General features: G+C 41.2%; 2 protein-coding genes across 3 annotated transcripts in view; one reads left to right on the top strand and one right to left on the bottom strand.

Annotated features, from left to right (window-relative positions):
• LOC109920512 (corepressor interacting with RBPJ 1-like) overlaps positions 1–486 on the bottom strand; it is a 38894-nt gene extending 38408 nt beyond the window's left edge. The window contains exon 1 of the mRNA XM_048600607.1: positions 397–486. The gene's annotated coding sequence lies outside the window, so the exon portion shown is untranslated. The remainder of the gene's footprint in view (positions 1–396) is intronic.
• nek2 (NIMA-related kinase 2) overlaps positions 1–8550 on the top strand; it is a 527130-nt gene that overhangs the window by 477129 nt on the left and 41451 nt on the right. The window lies entirely within an intron of this gene.

Raw genomic sequence — 8550 nt, 5'->3', positions numbered from 1 at the left:
GGTGGGTGACGGGGGGTGTGTGTGGTGGGTGACGGGGGGTGTGTGTGGTGGGTGACGGGGGGTGTGTGTGTGGTGGGTGACGGGGGGTGTGTGTGTGGTGGGTGACAGGGGGTGTGTGTGGGTGGTGACGGGGGGTGTGTGTGGTGGGTGACGGGGGGTGTGTGTGTAGGGGGTGACGGGGTCTGTGTGGGGGGTGACGGGGGGGATGCGGAGAACAGAAGCTCATTCGATCACCTCCTCCCCCGACCCGGTCAGATCCAATCCCTCCAGCTTGCTCCCACCCCATTCGCTGATAACCACCACCCCCTCACACCCGATCTTGGACATCCTTTCTGCCGCAGGACCTCCTTGCAACGTAACTCAGAAACATAAACAGAAATTGCTGGAAGATCTCACCAGGTCTGGCAGCATCTTTACACAAATCAGAGATAACATTTCTGATTCAGTGACCCTTCTCCTTCCAACGTCATACCTGTTTCGTGCACATGCGCAGTGCGCACCTTGCGTATGACGCAACGACGCATAGGGCGTGGAACCATACGCATGCCTTGTCGGGGAAAGGCCACAGGCTCAGGACACCTAATGTTTTGCTGTCACCTAACAATGCTGTAAAAGAAAGTTTGTGTGAATGTTTCGTTTATTGTAGGCATCGCTTATTATGATTTGCTATTCTGCTGACAGGAATGGCTGATGACTTCGACACAAGTAGAATTTCGAGCCGTGTGATTTTTGAGATGTCATGATTTCACTCGACTCGACTTCCAAGTACTTTAACCATACGTTGCCTACTCAATGATTGCACCATGTCAATGCACTTACTGCTCCTTGACCCACAGTGTTGAGTATTGATGTTAGTATTCTCGTGTGTGGGTAGCAGTGATTGGGAAATATATGCTTCCCCAAAATAGGAATGAAGAAAAAAATGCACAGAATATATACTCCCGGCTGCTCTTACACATTTTCTACAGGCTGACAGCAAAGCAGAGATTTGAGAGCAGATGAACTTGCTAATGTCCACAGTCATCAGTCAGTATTTCGAGTTGGAATCCAGTGACAAGGATGGAGAGGGAAATAAAGTTATACCTGCAAAACAGGTGCATCAGTGTACTTTTAGGACACTCTTTCAATACCTGCTGAATTTCTTATCTGAGGTATATAGATGTAAAAAGAAAAGATGGAATGCAATATTGTCTATGACATATTGCCTGCAGAACATGTGGAGAAACAACAGTGGAATGTGGGACTATATAAATTGTCATCGGGTTGATGGGTAACATACAAGTGAAACAAAATGTTAGAAACAGTGAATCTCACCCCAACAAAGTAATATTTGCAAACACATGTATGGAACGATCAGGTCATAAGATGCTGAGATAACAAGGTGTAGAGCTGGATGAACACAGCAGGCCAAGCAGCATCAGAGGAGCAGGAAGGCTGATGTTTCGGGCCTAGACCCTTCTTCAGAAAAAAAAGGTGCTGAGTTTTGTGTATTGTATGTGTCACATTTAACATTGCTGTAAAAGTGTCTGGAATGGTGTGAAATGGTTAATAGTTGATAGAGTGCAATAAGCTTCATCCACCGTGATGAGCTTGTGAGGACTTGGTTGGAGGGTAAAACAGCATCTCATGGGACAGACCTAAGGCTAGCTCCACCCCAATGGTCATTGCTATAAAGTAGAACCTATTCTTGTAACCTGTAAATAGTTGCTGAGATGTAATAAGCAACTTCTTGTTTATGATACAGGATACTTTTTTTCTTCACGCCCACTAAACCACTTAAGCCCTTAAAGAGCCCATACACTATAAAGATACAGATGGTAGAAGACATGACAGGATCTGGATGAAGTTGTAATCCAAAAATGGAGATGACATATTTAACAACATGTTGAATAATTGTAAAGTATATTTTATCTATACTGCAGGGCTTTGATTTAAAATTTATTTTCTGAAAACCCTTCTGTCTAAAGCTCTTGGTGACAAGTGATATATAAGAGGACAACTGAAATGGGAAGCAGGACTCTGGCAATGCGGACCCAGCCACTTTGCCCTGCCTTGCAAATCATGAGACTCCCCACCCTTGATCATTTGCTGAACAGAAAAAGAGCAGCTAACATTGGCTCTGGCCAGAACCTGGGAAGGAAATCCAACTCAGGAAAATGAAGTGCGTCAGTCTCACCAGCAACTTTTCTTTCGGGTCCACGTATGTCGATTGGCGTCTGCATGCTGACTGGGGCATTGATTTCTGGTTCTGGAAGTTGCTGATGTGAATGGACCTTGGAGGCCCATATAGCCATAAAGAAAATTGGAGAGAATGCTGCTCACCAGTTAATTTACTTTCAATTCTGTTGTTGCTGTGTCCAGGCAGTGAAGGATAATCCAACACCTTAGATCTTGTGTCTGCATGAGTTAAAGGACAGCTCTACAAAGCTAAAACAAAAAAAAATCTGTTTGTCTCAGTTGTATGAATGGGTGTGTATGAGCTGCTGTGTGCAGAGAAGTTGTTGCAGGTTATCCCATTTCTGTGTTGAGGAATTGGGAGGATTCGTGATGAATATTCTCTCATTATTATTGTGGAATGCATGGGAAATGTAAGTATCTGGCCACTTTATATTTTTGTGTGTGTGGGCTTGCTCTGTCTAGTGTGGCTAGCACTTGCATTAATATCTGGATAGAATTTGGACATTAGTTTGTGATGCCAACATAAGTAAAACAGAAGCACCAAATTAAAAGGACCAAAATGTGCATAGCTGTGAGTGAATGTTGGTTAAGACATTTTTTTCTGCTCTGGGACACTAAATCGTTTCAATGCTCAGATGATTTTAATGTGGTACTGGCATCACCTTGAAATAATGGTTTTTAAACAGGATGAATTTTTAAATTGGGTACATACGAATGCTATACTCGCACCTTTGCCTCTTATGCATCTTTTAAATCTTTCCCCTCTCGCCATAAACCTATTCCTCTAGTTTTGGACTTACCCACCCTAGGGAAAAGACTTTGACTATTCATGCTATCATGCCCCTCATGATTTTATAAACTTCTATAAGGTCACCCCTCAGCCTCTGACACTCCAGGGAAGATAGTCGCAGCCCAGACTGGGCTATTTTCCTTGGAGCGTCAGAGGCTGAGGGGGTGACCTTGTAGCGGTTTATAAAATCAGGAGAGGCATAGATAGGGTAAATAGACAACATCTTTTCCCTGGGGTGGGGGAGTCCAAAACTAGAGGGCTTGGTTTAAGGAGACAGCGGAAAGATATAAAAGGGACCTAAGAGGCAGTTTTTTTCACGCAGAAGGTGCTGTGTGAATGGAATGAGCTGCCAGAGGAAGTGGTGGATGCTGGTACTATTACAACATTTAAAAGGCATCTGGATGGGTATATGAATAGGAAAAGCTTAGAGGGATGTGGGCCAAATGCTGGCAAATGGGACTAGATTTATTTAGAATATCTGGTCAGCATGGATGAGTTGGATCAAGGGGTCTGTTTCTGTGCTGTATATTTCTGTGACTCTATGACTCTATTCAGCCTTTCCCTTTCGCTCATATCATCCAACCCTGGCAATATCCTTGTAAATCCTTTCTGAACCCCCTCAAGTTTAACAACATCTTTCCCATAGTAGGTAGACCAGAATTGAATGATGTATTCCAAAAGTGGCCTAACCAATGTCTTGTACAGCCGCAACATGACCTCCCAACTCCTATACTCAATGCACTGAACAATAAAGGCAAGCATACCAAATGCTTTCTTCATTACCCTGTCTCCCTGCAGCTCCACTGTACCTTAAGCAGACACATCCCTATTGAGAGGCTGTTTTAATTCACTTAAAAAGATAAGTGACCGGGGTGCATGCCAAATCAATAGAAGGGAAGGGAAGGCCAAAATATATTGCCAAAATATCCACAAAATTTCTTAGTTCAGATTTGAACACTGCAAACCTCCGACCAGAATTTAAAATGTTTAAACAACTCTGAAACTGATGTTCTCTACTGTCAGTGTGTCCGACGCAGAAAAGCAAACCATACAGATTTAGTTAGCATTTGGGAATGAACGTCAATTCAGACATGACGCATCAGGATGAACAGCTAAAAAGCTAAAAGATACCCAAAAGAAGTGGACCAAAATATATAGAAGACCAATTCACAGTCAGATTAAACTTTCATATTCATCAACTAGAACTTATGTCATTTAGACAGAAGCTTGCAGATCATACCGACAATTTCATGAGTAGATGCAGGGAAAATATTATACATTGTGTGATTTTTCAGATATGGAGCTGGCAAACAGAATTGAATTGTTGAGCTCGTGATCACATTCACCTCTGCCTGCTTGTCAACTGTCCACTTTTGAAATAAACTTTGGACACAAATCAGGCACTGGAGGACTGCGATCATTAAGGAATCCTATCCCAGCAATAGTCACCTTTTCAGAAGTGAATATTGCATTACATTTTCCTCAAATGTCCTTAGTCTCAAGCTCAGTCACTGCATTGAATAGTTAACATATTTCAGGTAAATAAAGTTTTACATTAATATTAACTAACAAAAGAACAGGATAGTAAACATTTATAACATGTAGTTTGTAATTTAGTGTTGTGTTTGACCTTAACCCTTGCAATAGAATTTGTAAAAAATCTCCAATGAGTCTGTTTACAGTTTAGAAAATGTATTCAAATATATCTGATATTAACTGATCAGGTTTACCATAAATCAGAATAATCTGCTGAGCTCCAAGTTTATTCCAGTAAAAAAACTTCCAACAAACTGATTTTTCAGATACTCTTTGTTTGCTTTGCTTGTTGAATAAGCAGTGTTTAAGCTATCATTATCAGTATGCTAAATTTCCACTTGTAAACTGACAGACCTGTCACACATTACTTTTATCTGTTTGGTTAAACTTTAACTTGAAAAAAAACCTTCTTTACTCTTGAAACTTATTTGCATGCTCTCATCCAGTTGCAAAATAGGTAAGGAAGGTAAAACATCCAATATTGGATATTCCATTTGCTGCAACTTCTAACTCTGAACTAGGTAGTTTCAACTGAGTATTTCCACTCCATGATTGGTATAACAGTACAGTTTACTTTGCAAGATCAGAATTTTTAGGGAGATGAGAAGGCCCATTTGATTTTGACAAGTAGTCCTAAATTATTTGCCAAAACTCAATCCATTTTTAGCTTTCATACTGAGTAAAAATATAACTCAGTTAAATAAAACTTAGTTATTTTTCTTATTTCACATTTCTTTCTTTCACATTGATTAATCTAAATTAAAAGTAATAAACAAAGTGCTGTAATTAAGATTTCTTGTTTACTTGTAATTCAGTTCCAGTACTGCTCTGAAGAGGCTGGAATTTATGTGGGGTGTGGAAGTAGTGTTGGTTTATATGCTGTTTTGCTGTCTGTCCACAGCCCATTTAATTGCTGGAGGAGAGACCTCTGCTCCCATCAAATGGCAGCTCTCTGATCCTAGCAGAGTCAGGAGCAGCAGCCACTGCTGGGAGTACAACAAGTGCCGGGCGATGATCATTGATGTAGCCAAATGGTGAAGGTAAGTGAGGTAGGTAGCTGGTGGTATCATTAAGGTCATGATGATAGGCCCATTCAATGGGGTGGAATAGTGGACAGAGCAAGGGGAAGGAGAAAGCTGGGATCTGAAGTCATGGATGGAGGGGGGTCCTTCAATGAGCAGTGAAGCCAGTACAGGAGATACCACAACTTTTGTCCAGTCACCAGCGCAAGCAGTGAAAGTTGCTGATTAGACGTTTAGCATGGGTTGAATCCCTTTTGGCGGTGAGAGGAGGCCTTGAATTGGGCCTCGAAATGGCCACTGAAAGACCCACAATTGGTTCCCGGGCAAGCGGGCAGTCTCCTGCAGAAAAATTATGGCAAGGCAGGGGTGAATAGGCAGGAATGGATATAAACTCAACCATGAGCCAACACGCCCCAGGAGATGTAAGATCCAGCCTGAACTGACTTGGCTGGAAGTAGAGATCCTTGGTTTCACATTTTAGCCTCATTTCATCTGTTTGTCTTATACATTCTGTCCTCAATAATTTTGAAAATCGGGTGTCTGTATCTTAGTGTACTAAGTTCTTTTACCTATCATCTCCGTGCTTGCTTACCTCCATTGGCTCCTAGTTGCGCAATGCCTTTATTTCAAAATTCTCATCCTTATTTTCACATTCCTCTGGCCTGCACCTCTTCCTCTCTCTAACCTCCTCCACAGAAACATAGAAAATAGAAGCAGGAGGCTGTTTAACCCATTGAGTTCTGTCCACCATTCACCATGATTCTGGCTGATATCTAACTCAGCGCCATACACCCACACTCTCCCCATATCATTTCACAGTTTTAATATCGAGAAATCTATCTATTTCTTTCTTAAACATATCCAGTGACTTTATTTCCACAGTCCCACAATAGTCTGAGAAATTTGTGCTTCTTTATTTCTGGTCTCTTGGATATCCTTGATTTTAACTGGTGGCCATTCATTCAGTTAGCTATGCCTTAAGCTCGGAAATTTCCTCCCTGAGCCTCTAAGTCTCTCTACCTCTCTTTCCTTCTTTAAGACACACATGAAAGCCTCAATCTTTGAATGACCTTTTGATTGTCTGCCTAATATCTCCTAATGCTATATTTTGCTCCTTAGTATGCTTTATTACATTAAACATAGTCTATAAACAAATGTTGTTATTTGTATCAAAGGTTGACTTAATTCAATCATAGAAGGTTCGTGAAAGTCTCTTTTCAAAAATTGCAAGAATATGAAGTTGTTTTAATAAATGAAAAGAAAACCTGCACATCAAACAAAACCTGCAGACACATATATTTTACAATTTGTTCTTTGGACGTGGGTAACACTGTATTTTATTTCCCTGTGGGGATGATGGGGCCTTCGTCTTATACTATCACAGTCCTCGAGCTGACAGTATCCCCATGTTATAAGGTAGAGAATTCTAGATTTTTAACACAGCAATGATGAAGAAACATTAGTTTAAGTCTCAGTCAGATGGCGTCGATTTGGTGAAGATTGTCACCCAAGGATCTTTCAGTTTTCCTCCTTGGTGGAAGAGTTGCTGGAACTGTGAGGGATTGTCAAAGTTAAACTTTGTGGCTTGCTGCACAGCAGCTGATAGATCACACATATTGTAGCCTCAGTGCCCCAGGGATGTAGAAACTGGATAGTGAACCCACTGAGCTTGATCAGATGGATTCATTTGTTTTGGATGATGTTGAGCTACTGGAGTTTTATTTGCGTACTCATCCAGATAAATCGTGAGTATTCCATAACATTCTTAATATGAACATTGTAGAAAGCAGAGAGGCTTTCAGATGACAGAACATGAGTCAATCATTGCAGCATAGCCATGCTGGTCCCATTAAGCTTCTAAGTTATTGTATGGGTGCCTTGTATTGATGCTATTGAAGGACAGCAGGATGTTATTTGGTCTTTCCTTATTGGACATGGTATTAGCTGGAATTTCTCCTGTACAAACTACCACTTGTTGGCCAAAATTGAATGCTTTCCGGAATCTACTCCAAGTTGTTCTGATTTGCTTTCTAAATGGAGTATTTATGATTGAAGGTGAACATTGTGTAATTCTTAGGGAAGAGCTCCACGCCTAGAACAGAATTAATTGATGATCTCAGGAACAGGAAACATGACAGCAGTCAGTGTGTGCCAAGTTACATAGGAATTGGCAGGAGAAATAGGTTATTCACCCCATTGAACCTGCTCCACCATTCAACTGGATAATCTCTGACCATTCAACTAATCACAATTTTCATACAGAATCCCGATATCCCTTAAACCTTTAATATCAAAAAATCTGATGATCTATGTCTTGAACATGCACAATGACTAAACCTCCACAGCCCTCTGGTGCAGAGAATTCACTGTTTGAGTGAAGGAATTCCTCCTCATTTTAGTCCTACATGATCTTATTCTGAGATTGTGCCTCTGGTTCGAGATCAAGTCAAGGGAACCATCCTTCTCTACATTTCTATTGTTGAGCCGCTAAGGATTTTGTTTGCTTCAATGAGGTCACCTTTATTTCTTCTAGACTATAGGGGATATGGGCGCAGTCTCCTCAATCGCTCCTCATTGGACAATCTCACCATTCTTGGAGTCATTCTAGTCAACATTAATTCACACCCACTATGGACGTACATCCTTCCTTAGGTAAGAAGACCAAAACTCCAAGTGTGGTTTCACCAAGATTCCATACAACTGCGGCAAAAATGAGAAACATAAAAGAAAGGAGCCATTCAGCCATTGAGTCCACCCTGCCATTCACTATGTTCATGGCTAATGTTATATCTCAGTGTATTACTCCTGCTCAATTCCAATATCCTTTGACACCTTTAACCGCTTTTCATAAGCAATCACACCATCACAGGGGTTAATTTGTAGAACCTACATTGAACTCCCTCTATGGCAGGTGTATCCTTCATTGGATAGAGGATACCAAAAATGTACACAATTATCCAGATGTAGTCTTCATTGTTCCCCCCAATTCTTTACTTCCCTTTGGACCTTGCAGGTCCATGCATA

The sequence above is a fragment of the Rhincodon typus genome, chromosome 9 (assembly GCF_021869965.1).
Source record: "Rhincodon typus isolate 14 chromosome 9, sRhiTyp1.1, whole genome shotgun sequence".
Classification (NCBI taxonomy): Eukaryota; Metazoa; Chordata; class Chondrichthyes; order Orectolobiformes; family Rhincodontidae; genus Rhincodon; species Rhincodon typus.
Note: the sequence above shows the minus strand (reverse complement) of the source record. Positions and strands in the feature narration are given on the sequence as shown.